Source organism: Sciurus carolinensis, chromosome 15 (assembly GCF_902686445.1).
Source record: "Sciurus carolinensis chromosome 15, mSciCar1.2, whole genome shotgun sequence".
Taxonomy (NCBI): domain Eukaryota; kingdom Metazoa; phylum Chordata; class Mammalia; order Rodentia; family Sciuridae; genus Sciurus; species Sciurus carolinensis.
The window spans coordinates 55,790,548-55,806,023 of NC_062227.1; the positions used below are offsets into that span (position 1 = coordinate 55,790,548).

A 15,476-nucleotide genomic window follows, 5' to 3' on the forward strand; every position below is an offset into this window, starting at 1 on the left:
GATCAGCAATATCAGGGGGAACCCAGGCCCCCCCAGCCACACAAAGCAATTGCCTGTGGAAACTTAAAGAAAAAACTCAGTCTACAGCTCAAGGAAATATCTGGGTAGGTGGAAGGCTCCAAAGGCCCAAAGGACTATCACCACAGCTATGGTAAACATGACTGAGTCAATTCCAGAATACCTCCTGGGTACTGCTGCCGTGTGCATACGAACCCATAGAAAATAGAATGACTACAATGAAAAAGACATTATCAACAAGTGCTGACAAGGATATGGTGAAGATGGAGTCTTCGTACACTACTGGTGGAAACGTACAACGGTGCAGCCACTTTGAAAATCAGCCTCATAATATCCAAAAGGTAGAGTTGCCATATGACCTGGCAATTCCACTCCTTGGCATAAACCCAAGAGAAATGAGACCTATTTCCAAACAAAAACCTTGCACACAGATGTTCACAGCAGCATTATTTACAAAAGCCAAAGTTGGAAATAACCCCAGTATTCACCAACTGGCAAATGAATAAATACAAGGTGGTTTATCTATACGAGGAACACTCTTCAGCAATAGGACATGAAGGACTGAGCTGCATTACGAGGCGGATGACTCTGGAAAGCATTATGATAGTTGAAAGAAGTCCACAACAAAAAGCCACACGTTATGTCCTTCCATTTGTATGAAATGTCTGGAATAGGCAATGTAATAGAGAATATAGATAATTGCTGGACGGGGGGTGGGTAAGAGCTTGGGGTGAATAGGTCGTGACTCCAAATAGGTACAAGGGGTTCTTTTTGGTGTGACAAAAATACTCTTAATATGATTATGGCGACAGATGCACAACCTACAAATATACTAAAAACCACTGAATTGTCTACTTTAAATGGGTCAATTGTATGGCATGTGAATGACATCTCAATAAAACTGTTATTAAAAAAACAAAAACAAAGGGCTGGGGATAGAACTTAGTTGGTAGAGGGCTTGCCTTGCATGCATAAGGCCCTGGGTTCAATCCCCAGCACCACAAACAAACAAAAACAACAATCCTTAGAGAAGGTACTGCTTACTAGAGGCAATTCCTGCTAGGATTTCCTGGGGCTAGAAAAAGGCAGGTGTCAACGAGAACTGAAACCACTGTCACCTCTTTATGGACTTTATTAGTTACTTCACAAAGACCAGTGGACCAATCTGTTATCTCCAGAAACAACTGAACAGAATTATCAGCCAGAGTTCATAGCCAATAAAACAACAAAAAAAAAAGGACAAGAGCCTCGGGTGAGTGTGTGCACACATGTGCGCAGGCCACACAATTCACCCTGAAGGTCAAGTCCAGTTATACGCATCATTCCAGAGGGCCACGTGTTCACCTGCATCTGGTCTGTATCTAATCTGACAAGACCAGCAGAGATTGTGTGCCATCTTCTGTAAGTTTGGAGTCTCCGAGTGGCTCTGCTCAATTTGTCCAGTGAATGAACTCACTTATTAACTGATGGATTACAGCCTCCAAGGGTTCCTGCCCTGGAGGGGCAGGCTGCGGCCAGGCAAGCGCTCCTGCTCTCTGCTCTCTGCTTTCTGAGCACACAGGCCATGCTGCTCTTGGGGAACAGCTCTGATCCCGTGGGGGAGCTTCCTTCTCCCTCCTGCACAGTGGAAGGAGGTGCATGGGGGAGCGTGCGGTGGAAGGAGGCCCCACTTTGGCAGATCCCCTTCGGAGCAAGGCCAGGATGCAGGGCTCTTCCAAACGGAACAAAAGCAAGTGCCACAGAAGACAGCAAGCATTCCTCTTTATCTAAACACAGGATCGAGATGTGCAGAGGGAAAGTGAAATTATGCTTCAATTGTGAATGTCATCCACTGAAGATAAACTCTCCCTTCAAAGGAATTACTCATCACACTCTATCATGGTACCTCGGGGTCGATCAGTATTCAGATTTATTAAGCAATGACATCCTGAATGTATGATATCAAGGATCCATTTCATCACCCCATTCCCTAAGCTCTTATTTATTTATTTATTTTTTTACTTAGTCATGAGAAGTTTAGCAAGTTACAAATCAAAACAAAAACTAACAAGCATGCAACACACACACACCACAAAAAATGGGAGGCAAAAGCTTTGCGTGGAAGTTGCTCCGAGGCGGGTGGCTTCAGAAAGGAAAAACATGATCTCTGACTAATATGAAGGAGACTCCAAATTGCTCTTGGCAACAATCTCTCCACCCGATTCCCCTCCCTCTATTCATCTCCGTGGTTCCCAGCCAAAGGAAAATAAACTGAACAGCCCGCTCCCTGGCCCAACCTGTAGGTCTGCACGGGCTGAGCAAACAAATATCCCCATGCAATTATACACCTGTGTCATTGCTGTAAACACGGGACAGCCAGGCGGGTGCTCTCGCCCTTATCAAGTTGATCATCTCAGTATTAGGAGAAAATGCCTTTATTCTGTCAGCATGACATCAAAATGGAATGCACTTGTGACCTCAAGTTCAAGAATTTTTTTTCTTTTCCTTTTTCTTTTTAAGGAAAGGAAGAAGAAAGAAGGGAAAACTCTCCTCCTGGATAGTTGGTGTCCCAGAGCATGACCCAGACAGGCAAGAACTCTGAGGTCGATTTATCAGGTCACTGTCCTCATGACAGAGATAGTTCATGTTAGAGATAGTTATCTCACACTATTACACCACTTGAGATGGAAGGAGAGTTAAGTGGCCAGATGTCCTGGAATATTTATGGCTGCTCCATCTCAAACATTCCTCTGACACCGTTCTATTAGGACAGATATGTCCGGTCAGCTAAAACAGAGAGGGCCTGGAGTGTGGGGAAATGGCACTGTCGACGCAGGGCCGAGCAGGTGGAGTGGTCTTTTTGGTTGAGCCCTGAACTTCCCTGGCAGGCCAGCGTGTGCTGTTCTAAGAATCATGGTTGGTCGCAGGCGGGACTCCAGTCCTGGCTTTGTTCCCAACAAGTCCTATAGGGGCTTGAAGCCCCACAGGAGTCCAGAGTGTGTGGGACACACTATCCTGGCCATTGAGGGACTTGGTGGGTGATCAGGAAGGGGACACCCTAGGTCCATTTTCAGATCTGCAGGCGTTGCTCCCAAGAGGGGCCAATCCTTTCCCAGGCTGCACAGGTCTCTTGTCACTTCCAGCTGGCATGTGCCAAAACTACAAACTTACTGCTCATTTTGGAACCTGCAACCGTAACCCTTAAACTGATCATATGAACAGCAGGGGCTCAAATGGCTTCCTGGACACTAGGAGCAGAGGCGGATTATGCCGTGTGCACTCCACAGTGTCCCCTTGAGCCAGGGACAAGTCCTTGTAACTGCAGCATGGGGACAACTCCTCATTCCAACTTCCTCACCTCTTTCCCGGCTTCTTTGCCCCATCCCTCCTCTTTACCCAGGCAGAGGTGCCTAACCAAGCTCTGCCTCACTGTCCTCTCAGTCCCAGGGAGGGATGTACATTTCTATCACTACTCCCCTGACAGAGGTCAGAGACCAGTGCTAATTTCTCTTATTGTTGAATGCCCAATGATTAATTAGCATGGCACCTGTAAGCACACGGTACACAATAGTTGTTTTGATTGATTGATTATAAAAAAAATTAAGTTTCGAAAAGGTTGATCCCATGAGTAACTCATATTACTTTATATTGTTCTATAATTATACCAGAATAATTCCCATCTCCCTTCTTATGGTTTAAGAGTCTAAAAGATGTGGGGTAATAATGAATAGCTTTGAATTCTGCCTGTCACTAAACTGCTGGATAGCTACTTAATCCTTTTGAGCCTCAGTTTCCTCATCTGCAGAGTGGGCTAATGATTCATATCTGACGGGGATGGAGGACTGGAGGAGATGGTGTGTGCTGAGCAGCGTCTGGCACATAGGATGTTGTCCCCAGGTGCCCTGCCCCTTGCCTGCCTCCTTCCCTCTCTGATTGATCTCCCAGCACTTCTTCATAGGACAAATCTTATGTCCTGCAGCCTCCAGGCTTTGTGCTCTCTACGTCTTCCTCCTTTAAGTTCCTGCCGCACTGACACCTAATTTTTGGAGATGCTGTGAAACTCTCTAGCCACCAAGTGCCTCTTCTCAGATCCCAAAGTGGCTGTCCCAGCGAATGGTGGCAGGGCCCTCCTACTTGGTCCCCTCGCTTCCCTATGGTTGTACAAGTCTTATCCACCTGTGCTGGATGCCCCTTGGGATTGGGGCTCCAAGCCTGTGTACATATCCCTGCAGGGCTCAGAAGGAACTTGGTGGAATCCAGATTGATCAGGTTTGTTTGTTTGTTTATCGGTACTGGAGATTGAACCGAAGGTGCTTTACTACTGAGCTCCACACCCACTCCTTTTATTTTTATTTTGAGACAGAATCTGGCTAAGTTACTGAGGTTGGCCTCCAACTTTTGATCCTCCTGCCTCAGCCTTCCAAGTGGCCAGGGTTATGGTGCCCAGCAACTTTACCAAGTTCTGTAACTCAAGCTGAGAGCCACAGCACCCACTTGGCACAGGTGCCCCATGGTTCTGTGTAAGTGGCCCTGGTCTCCTATGCTGTCTAGCTTGTGATCTTGGGAAACTCACCTTGCCCTTTGGCCTTAGTCCCTTGCCTATAAAATGGAATGGAAAAGGATGATGGTGGCTGCGCCAGACATGGTCCTTAGAGTGGGGGTGTGGGAGAGCTTAGGAAGTACCACCAAACACGCTCCAGAATACCAAACCCATGGAGAGCCGCAGAGCTTGAGGGAGAAAGGGGATTTCTTTTCCTGTTCAGTTCAAGTTGGGCCTTAAGAGGACATGGTGGCAGCACCCAGGCTGCTTTCCTTTCCTAGGGGCTCCTAAGGCCTTTTGGCCTGGAGTCTGGAGAGAATTTCACTGGGTGATGGCAGTGGGAGAAGGGGAGCTAAAACTTGAACCCGACAGGGCCTTTACCATCCCACCCCTCCCATCCCTACCCCTTCCAAAAATTTATCTAATCCGGAGAAAACTGCCTGATTGCTTCAATCACTTCCTTTACATCGTCCAAATCCCGCGTTTCGCGGATTGGAAGTGGTCCGCCACTAGCTGATAAAGGAACAGTGGGGACTGGGACTGGGGCTTCCTCCTGCGCAAAACCAGCACCAGCTGCTGAAGAGGGCATTCGCCCGCGGGCGCAGCCACAGCCCAGACCGAACCCGCAGGGTCAGAAATCAACTCCTGGGAGCCTTCACCACTGCGCGCCTGCACAAGCGCCCAGGCCCCTGACACCGCACGCGGGGGTTGAAGGGTGGTGGGCAGATCTTTTTAGCTCCTTTCGCAGGTCGGCTCTGGGGCCGCTGCGCGGTCCGCAAGGACCCAGACCCTCGGGAGGGTGTCGCCCGCCCGGGTGCCCGCGGGGATCCGGGTACACCCCGCTGAGATCCCCCTTCCCTCCCCGCACTGGGCCGCTTCAGGCTTTTCAAGACACCAGCTTGACTCGCCCGCCAAGGAGGGAGTTTTCCCAATCCACTCGCCCATGCCGGAGTGCAGGGAAGGCTCCAGCTGCGGTTCACACTGCGACTCGAGCCGGGGACCCAAACGGGACTCCCTCCGGCGGAGCCTAGAGACTCCGGTTAATTCTGCCCGTCTCTGGATCATGGCTTCTGCCAAGTTGCGCTGCATTTTCTTACCCCCCCACCCCCAAGTTTTGCATCTGACATCTGACACTGGGGAGAATCGAGGTGGGTTTTTTTTTTTTTTGGGGGGGGGGGTGGGGGCGGTTATTTAACAATGTATATCCGCAACTGCCTTTAGGAGTCCCCTTATACTCTCTCGCTGTCCCCTCGCTCAGCGAGAGCCCGCCGGCACTAGCAAAGCGACGGGAGAGCGGCTGCGGAGCTCCAGGTTCTCTCCCGCGTTCCTCGGGGGCTGCGCGGCCCCGCGCCCCTGCCCCTTCTCGGGAGAGGTGGGGGCTCGCAGTGTCTCGCGACTCCGCCACTCGCGAGCGCCGGCCCCAGCCGCCCCACGGTCCCTCGAGGCGCCACCCTGCCACAGGGTCTCCGCGGCGAGGAGAGGGAACGATCGCAGCGCCCAGAGGTGGGGGCCGCCACGGGACGCCGGCCGAGCTCCCTCTGCCGCCCAGAAGGGCTGCCTCCCCACCGCCCGGCCGGGGCTCCCCGGAGCCCCGATCACAGCCCCGCTCAGGCTGAGGCCGCCGCAGACCCACCTGGCCGCCGCGGAGACGCCGCGCTGGTGCCCCGGCCGTGTCCTTAGCGCCGCCAGGGTCCGGGGCTGGGAATCCACGCGGCAGCGCTGCTCCGGGAGCCTGCCGCAGCCGGCGCGAGGTTGTCATTGATTCGCGCCGGGCGCGTTAAGCCATTCCAGGAGTGGTTTGGAGCGAGCACTCCCACCCCTCCCTCCAACCAGAAGTATTTGGCAGGCAGCCCCTTTCGTCCACCTGTACTGTTAAGCGCGGGACAAGGACCAATGTCACCGGTGGCGCTTTCTGCTTCACTTTATGACCCGTAAATTAAGCTCTTTGGGGGAAGGCAAAACAGAAACGAAAGCAGGAGGAGTTTTCCTTTTCCCCTCTTCTCTTTGGCTACTGGCACTTCCCCCACCCCAAGAGTTCACAAAACGCGTTACCGTTTATCTCAAGGCAAGAGAAGCTTTTCAGATCATTGTTTTATTCAATTCTGGGTGTTTTCTTATATTTTTAGAAGTATTTTGTTTCCATTTGCCTGGAACCTGAGCCCAATAAAATTACTAGAATTATATGTTTTCTCCTTAAAGGGTCGTGATTGTAACTTAACACAGCAAACACTACAAGGATTTGTTACTATTCAAGTGACAAAAACAAAACGACAAAGTGCAGGTGGTGAGGACGGAATGCAGCTCCTGCCCACTCAGGGTGACCTTGCAGGGCCTGGCCCAGGTGGGGTCACCAGGCCTGAAATGGGGAGGGTACCACTGCCACCCCTCTTCACCAAGCAACCCACACATCATACAGGGTGACTCAAATGGTAACAAGAGGTTCCAGCCTTCCACATCCGAGGTGGGCCATCCATCCATCACTGAGAGTGTGGCCCAGCACCCTCTCCCAGTCTTTTCTTCAAACCACGCACCACACCCTATTTGAAAACTGCCAGCTGTGAGGCTCTGGCTGGCTGGCTCCACCAGGCCTCTTTCCCCTGGAACGGTCTGTTCACCTGGAGAAAATTGTCATTAACTCCTCAACAGCTGGCTATTCTCAGAAAAGGAGGAGGAGCCAGGGGAGATTCCTCCCTGCTGACCAGCTGCCCCTGTGCCCTGAATGAGTGCATACCACAGGAGACAGTGAGATGCTCAGCCTTCTGCCTCTGCCACATGTCCAGGGGCAGGCAAGGAGCCTTAAAGCACCTCAAAGCCAAATGTAAATTCCAAAGACTCGGTGGTCCCAGGAGAGCCACAAAGGGACTGTGATTTGCAGAGCTTCTGAAACACGGTTCCCACTCAAACATCTCCAACAGGTGCCCCCTGTCTGAAATCCCAGTGTTACTGATTCATTTCTTTTGGGGGCCCACCCTGCCACCTAGCCAGACACACCAAATTGCAGCAGGAAGGGTGTCTCTCTGTGTTTCACCCTAAAGGTTCCTCTAACATGATAAATGCCTGGGAGCCTGGGGAGCAGGCATTTCCACAACAGCCGTGAGTGAGTTTGTCAGCTCCTCCTCGCCATGACATGACAGGAGGGCCACAGAGTGCTGCGCGGTGGGGAGGGAGTGCTGGATCAGGGAATCAAGGACCGAGGGCAAGACTTGGGCACTTCATCAGAGAGAGTGTGGACAGTTTCCAGGATTGGAGGACTCCATTTTCTTAAAAATCAAAACCCGCACATTCCCACACTTCCTGGACACCCAAGTGAAAGAATGAGAAGTCAGATCTCTTTGTCCAAGTCACTAACTAAATATCTGATCAAGTGTAACTCCATGCTCCACTCCCAGACCCAGGCAGGTAAAGGTGCCAACACATGACCTGGAGGGAATCAGTCTCAATGCAGAGTTGTTTGCCATGTGTCCACAAGGGATTTGCCTCCACGGCTGGCAGGTGGGTGGGTGCAGTGGGGTGCCACCCTCAGAGGCTCTCATCTGCAGGGCAGATAAGGCACAGGGGGACTGTAAAGTGTGGGGTAAAGTGCATACAGCACAGTCCACTACCGAGGAATGGGAAATGACAGGAGCCCAAAGCAGAGAGTGGGGCAGGCTTCTGAGAGCAGGGCTCCAGGAGGAAGTGGGCAGGCAGGCCAGAAGTGCGTGCTGCTGAGCGCAGGAGTGCAGTCAGAGGCCGAGTGAAGTCAGGTGGAGTCTGGCTCAGGGGTCGTCTCCACGGGTAGGGCATCAGGTGGGGATCTATGGGACAGAGCTGGTTTACGGCAGCTTCCCAGGCAGGGCTGAGCCTACTTTGGAGGGGAGGGAGGCTTGGAGAACTATTTCGAAGCCAGCTGGAGAGGGAAGTGGGCTGAGGGGATGTGGGGGAGGGCTCCAGCAGGGAGGGGTGGGAAGAGGGGAGGTGCCCAACCCAGAAGCCCTAGGCTGTCCCTCCTCACAGGGCTCCAGCTCCGCTCTGGAGGGAGCCTCTGGGTAGGCCAGTGGGTGGTGCCAGGGCCAATGACATTGCAGCCAAGATCCTGGGGGAGAGCTGGCTGCTGTCCAGCCCACCCGCTGGGTCCTGCAGTGGACAGTGACTGTCACTCCTCCCTCCCCCTTAATCACTGTGTGTGCGCCCTGCTGGGACGCGCCCTTTGGAATGGCTCTGGGCAAAAAGTGGGGAACCCCGCCCTTCTGCCCCTCCAGCCTCACTTGGTGCCAGCTGCCTCCTGGGAACAGGAACATAAAGGAAGCCACTCAGAGAGGGCTGGGGTGGGGAGAAGGGGCAGGGAGGCTCCCAAAGCCAACCACAGAAGGGGCTCTGGGAAGGCCAGACTCTAGACCTGTGATTGTGCATTTTCTTCTCTGCCCCATTCCTTCCGGGGCCCTATTTGGCTTCCTCCCTCTTACTCACCCTGTTCTCAGGCTCCTTCCCTCCCACCCTGCCCCACCTCTGCCCCCACCCTGGCTGTCGCTCCACCTTCCTGGGTCAGGTCAGCCTGAACACTTGGAAACAGGCTGGCTTCACAGGCACACTGACTTTCATGGCTGGTCCCAAAACCCAACTCCTTCCTGTTCCAAAAGGGCAAAGCCTCCTGCTCCCCAGAGGCTAAGCAGAAGCACAAAGCCCAAATGCACTACTGTCTTCACTTGAAACCCAGCAGGGTCTGGCTGTCAACTTCGTTGTGTGCACACAGATTCTGTGCACAGTGCACACATGGACACAGAACCTACTTGTACATGCACAAAGAGCTGTGTGGCCTGGAAATAGCGCTACTAATATCCACCGAGGGTCTACTCCCTCTCTGAGTCCTTACAGCAACGTCATGAGGCAGATCCCATTTTCCCACCTTACTAATGAGGAAATGGGGCTGGGAGAGGTCTTATAACTTGTTCAAGGTCATACTGCATGACACATCATAAAACTGGCAGTCACACCTGTCTTCATGGCCCGGGTGCCCAAAGGCTACCTTGGGGTTCAAGCTCTGGCTCTTGGTTTAGTTCATGTCATTGGTTCCCTAAGGGGCTTGGCTTCAGTGATGTGTGCCTGTTTTTCCATCTCCTGAACAGGCAAGATAATGCTTCTTTCTGACCCCAGAGTGTGAGGGTCATGCTAGCTGTGGCCAGTGGGGGGAAAGATGCAGATCAGACTTCCACCTAGAGAATGTCCTCAGCACTGGGGAGTGAGGGTAACTCAGTCCAGAGGTGTGAGGCACCCTGGCTGCCTCCCTCTCCTTTCTGGCCCCCCTGCCTGCTACCCTGCCCCCAGTCAATCCGTCCATCAGACAGAGTCTCTTTTCACAATAGGTCTTGAATCTGCCCTCTTCCTGCCCACTGTGCTACCTTTCCCCAGGCCATGCCACCATCCCCTCTCGCTTTGACTTCTGAGGGGACCTCCTAATGCAGCTCCCTGATCCACTCCTGTCCTGCTCTTCAGTCCAGGGCCACATGGCTGCCCACATAATCCTCTTAAAGCGAGCAGTTGGGGCGAGGAAGCAGTTGAGTGGTTGGGCCCAAGCTTAGCATGTGCCAGGTCCTGGGTTTGATTCCCCAGAACTGAAAAGAGAGAAAAAGCCTGCACTTGTGTAAATATGAGGCTTTTCCCAAACTGCCCTCAACCACTCAGAAAAGTCGCAAAGTATTTTTGTCCCTTATTTTGTCTGTAAAGGCCAGGTGGCCGACCACCCTTCCCCTAGCGGTCAGGCTGACCCAAAAGCAAACTTTGCTGATACAAAAGCGAACTTAAAAATAACGACCACCCTCCTCTCGGTGGTCAGAGTGACCCAGAATTTAAGATAACATACTTTGTATGCAATTTTATATGTTAACCAATCAAAAAGAGCACTGTAAAACTGCTTGCCTTTCATTATAAAAACCCTGCTAACCATGGGCTCGGGGCCTCTTAGCGTCACCGGTTACCAAGTGCACGGAGGACCAGGCTCGAGCTTGCTAATAAATGACTCTTTGTTGCTTGCATTAATTGTGGTCTCTGGTGGTCTTTGTGGGGTCTTGAGACACTGGGCACAACAGAACCACAAACGAAACCGAAAACGTGCATCTGGTTGTGTTCTGGGCCCTTTGGATGTTCAACGAATGTTTCATTAAATTTTGAGAAAAATTGAGAGAAAACTCAACCTGTTGGAGCAAGAGGAAGATGGTGACACCTCTAACTGAGGGTCCTTCAGGGGAGGACCTCTTCCTTTGTGGCCTCTGCTGCTTCCATCTGACAGCAGCCCCGTCCCTTCCTACGCTGGAGCCCCGGGTTCAGGGAGTGCCATCGGCGCCACCATTCAGGTGAGATCTCAGGGAAATGTGTTCAACGTCACTTTGAAATAACAATCCTTTGTTGTTTAGCATCAAGAACAGGGAGGGGCCACGCATTGACTCTAAGCTTGCTTTAACCTCCTGTGTTCACTGAGTTTATCCAAATCACTGAGTTGCCCAGGCTACGTCCAGTTCTGACCTGGTGTTTTACAGGGATGATCTAGTCATTGCTAGAACCCTCAAACCCCTCCACTCCTTCAAGCACTCAGTGGTGATCCAGAGAAGTGGCCTCCCAGAGAAGACTGGCCTTTGGCTGCCCTGTCCTGTGGGAGCTGGAGGGCAAGGGCTGTCACCCGGAGGAGAGAACAGATAACCCGCCTCCCGCTTCTCAGGTGCACTGGGGACCAGTTGGTACTTGTCTGGGGAGGTGCTGACTAAGCACAGAGTGCTGGGGTGTTCTCTCTGGGGGAAGTGAGGGGAAAGAACCCTGCTGGGCGGGGGCACAGGAAGGGTCCTGAGTCTGGCCGGCTGCACCATCAACAGGGCAGGTGAGTGGGGTCCCAGCCCACTGCGCACAGCCCGAGGGCCCAGCCTGCCAGGGCCGCACCCTCTTCTCAGATAGCCAGGCAGGAGGCGGGAGGGTGCCAGGTAGGAGCTTTAGCTAAGCCTGGCTGGGCGTGGGGCTGGGCCTGTCACCTCAGGAGCAGGCTGGCAGCCGGGCAGTGGGGGATGAAGGAGGCTGGTCAGAACCTGGCCAAGGTGGGGCAGTGGCAGGAGAAGGGGGTGACACTGCCTGGGGGGAGGGCGGATCCCCCCTCTCTCCCTCATTCCCTCTCCCCTTCCTTGCTCTTACAAGTAGGCACCATCTATCCCACCCGAGACCCCAGGCTTGCTATGAAGCAGTAAGCGAACCAGTGTGGTCTCCCCTCTCAGAGCTGACCTTCTAGCAGGGGAAAGACAATAAACAGGTGTGCATCTATGGTGACCTCAGGTGGGTGAGTCCAGTCATGCACCTCAGCTGCTCCCTTGGGTAAACCACTTGTCATCTCTCACAGCCTCTCACCTCAATCGATCCCCACCCCCAGGGACCGGCAGAGCAGGAATTATAGCTCCATGTGAAGTGAGGAAACGGGGTTGAGGGCGGGGAAGTGACTTGCCCAAGGTCACTCTGGGAGCAGTGGTGGAGCTGCCAAGGGCACACGGGCTTCCATGCCCTGCCCAGTGATCCCAGAAGCCAGCTGGACTCACCTCCACAGCAGGGGAGGCCTTGACTCTAGAGACACTACATTTATACACAGAAAACTAAGAGGAAACAAACCGAGAACTTCAACCTGGACAACTAATCTGCCTAAGAGTGAAGGAACACTCACCATGCAGGAGGGGTCCCCTGCGGGTGGGGGCCACACTAGCAGCACACTAGCAGACGTGACCCATGGCCCCTCTGGTAAGCATGGTCAAAGTTGGCCTGTCCTTCCTGGGGTCCCGTATGTCTGTGAGAGCCCCATTACCCAACCAGGTTATTGGGACCCTTGGCCATAACACATATTCTCTTGGTGTAGACAGGACTCTCTGATTCCCCTGAATCCACTTCCCTACTAGGTCTTGTCTCTGAGCTCTCTCTTGGGCTTAACTCAGTTTTAATAAGAATTCTGCTAAGTTTGTTAAGCACCCCACCCACCTCCACCCCAGTATCTAATTACGGGGGCCTGCTGGCCTGCTTCCAGCAAGAAGCCCCCTACCTCACCCCCATAATAAATTTCTGCTCATCCTGATTGAATTCAGAGCTGAGCACCATCTCTCTCCCCTTGTGCAACTGACTCAACTCCAAATACAAGCAAGAATAAGTGGGGAGGGGGATGCTCTTATTGTAATAGTCCTGGATAGGCTTCCTTACCCACCTTAACGACTGTATGGATAATGTCTTCTTCAATGGCTATGATGCCACACTCGGAAAGGATTGGACCCCCAGGACCCCAGGTGTGCCCCTCAGAAGCCTTTGTCTTCACTCCTGACTGGAGTGACCAGGGATCAGCTGGTGATCCTGTCTCCTGGTCCAATCCAGCGCTCTGATGACAGTCCTTTGAAGCATGGCCAGGATACATTTTGACTCTTAGGAGACTGAGTGTACTCTGAGTTGGGTTGCAAAGTACCTATTTGAGCAAGACTCTTCCTGGACGGAAGTCTTCTCAGCGCTTTCCTGGTGACTTAGTCCCTGAGTGGGGAGGAGCAGGACATTTTGGCTCTCTTGTGAGGCTTCTCAGCCAGAGGCTGGGTTAGAGCCCCAGGCAAGAAGGCGGGGTTAGAGTCCCAGGCAAGGAGGCGGGGTTAGAGTCCTAGGTCTCTTTGTTTGGGAGGTATCATTAGTTAAGAAGGTGGAGCTTCTTGGTGGACTCCTCCTCCTGCAGAAGCCCTGTGGACAAGGCTCCACAGTCACACTTCAGATAGGGTGGATCCTCAGTGGCTCCCCAGACCCGCTCCTCTAAGACCTCTGCCTCCCCATTGCCCTAGCTCCTCTTCCTTTCACCTCCTGCAGGGTCCCTTTCACCTCCCTTCAGTCCCTCCCTCCCCCATCTCTCTGTCCAAAGGCCCCCACCTCTCCCAGTCCAGTCCCTCAATTCCCTGCAACCAATTGAACTTTGAACCCCTGATTCTGTGGAGGCTGTCAAAGGACTCAGAGACCCCCAAAGCAGCAACCTATCAGGGCAGAAGAAAATCTTGAAAGTCTTTTCCAGGAATATTGATAAAAGCTTTAGCCTTCGTACAGAGCATGTGAACTTAACTCGTTCCATCTGTCAGAAACCAACACAGATAAAAATAGGAAGTAGAGCGAAGACAAGAGCCGACCATGATGTGTAAACCAGGGAGTTTTGTGTTACTGTGTTTACATAACTCATCGTCAAAATTTCAGAGTAAAAGCTGTAAGGTCTCATTTGTGTCTCTGTGTATGTTTATGCATGCATGCACGTATGCCCATGTGTATGTGAAATTCTACTTCCAGATGGTATTACCAAATTAATTTATAAAACCCTTTAAGAGAGTTCTAGTCAAATTGACTTCAGTGCAAATGCAGCAGTCCCCCTTATCCATGATTTTATGTCCTGCAGTTCCAATTACCCACTGTCCCAAAATACTAAACAGAAAACTGAAGAAATAAACAATTTATAAGTTTTAAGTTGCATGCTGCTCAGAGGGTTACTTGAACTCAAGTACAGTAATCCTGGGAGAGTCCATCTGATAAATGACATGGCCACTAAGCATACAGCCAGTATATACCGGAACAAAGGGATAATTCAGGCCCCAGGCGCGGCAGAATGGGAAGGCATGGGATTTTATCACACTACCAGAAGGGCATCCTGGGGACCAGTGGAGGTCAGTAGTAGCTTAATGCTACGACACCAAGGGCATTTGATCACATAGACGTTGTATCAGTTCCTATCACTGCAAGAAGGGTGAGTATAGTACGAGAAGATACTCTGAGTGTGTGTGTGTGTGTGTGTGTGTGTGTGAGAAAGAGAGAGAGGGCACATTTATGTAACTTTTATTATAGTATATTGTTATAATTTTTCTATTTTATTACCAGTTTTTGTTAATCCTTTCCTATGCCTAATTTATAAATTAAACCTTATAATGAGCATGTACATATTGGAAAAAATCTATCTATCTATCTATCTATCTAGCTAGCTAGCTAGCTAAGCTAGCTAATCATCTATCTATGGATCAATGGGCTAGTACTATCCATAGGTATCCAGTGGGGGCTTTGTATGTTCTATGTTAAGTGCTTATATAAATCAAGTATTCCTGAAACTCTCAGAAATATCAAAACTAATCCAAATGTTTTTCAAGTTCATATAATTTAGGTATATCTTTGGCAAATAAGACTAGTTTTAACATTGTTGGTTTAATAAAACCAGCTATGTATTTTGAGTTATCAGCATTAAATGTAATATGAGCATACATTTTATATTTGGCTTCTTTTTTTTAAGTTTTTTTTCCCTTTTGTGATTTTTTTTTTTTGGATACTTTCCTAACATGCATGTATTATAAAAATAGTGCATAAGGGAATGCCTTTAGGTGATGGCAAGCTTTGTTTAATGTCTTATGGAAATTTCAAGACAATCCAATCAAAATTGCTTATATGTATTAAGTTAGTGTAGGTGGGTTAAAAGTTTTATGAATGGACTTTCCAATAATAATTATGTTTTATAATATCTGGCTAGAAATGCTTTCCAATATCTTTTTAGTAACTTGCAACCTTAGATCTATGCTGAATTATGCTAAGCAACATTCAATTTCATTAAATGGCTGGATCATTTTTTAAAAATATATTTAGTAGTCGATAGACATAATAACTTTATTTATTTATTTTTTAATGTGGTGCTGAGAATGGAACCCAGTGCCTCACGCATGCTAGGCAAGCACTCTACCACTGAGCCACAACCCCAGCCCAGAATGGCGGGGTCATTTCTAAGTGAAACAAATTACTGAAAATTAATTACTAAGCACAAGTTTTAAGTTTGCATAATTTTGGGGGGAGTGGGTCCCAGGGATTGAACTCAACCACTGAGCCACATCCCCAGCGATATTTTTTTGTATTTTATTTAAAGATAGGGTCTCACTGAGTTGCTTAGCACCTTGCTTTTGTT

General features: G+C 50.7%; 1 protein-coding gene across 3 annotated transcripts in view; it reads right to left on the reverse strand.

Annotated features, from left to right (window-relative positions):
* Nucleotides 1-15,476, reverse strand: part of Zbtb7c (zinc finger and BTB domain containing 7C) — a 326,309-nt gene that overhangs the window by 88,788 nt on the left and 222,045 nt on the right. Inside the window, exon 1 of one of the 3 annotated variants that reach the window (XM_047526754.1) lies at nucleotides 6,171-6,456. The exons of the other annotated variants lie outside the window; for them this stretch is intronic. The gene's annotated coding sequence lies outside the window, so the exon portion shown is untranslated. Of the gene's footprint in view, nucleotides 1-6,170; nucleotides 6,457-15,476 lie in introns of those variants that run through there. 3 annotated transcript variants of the gene reach the window in all.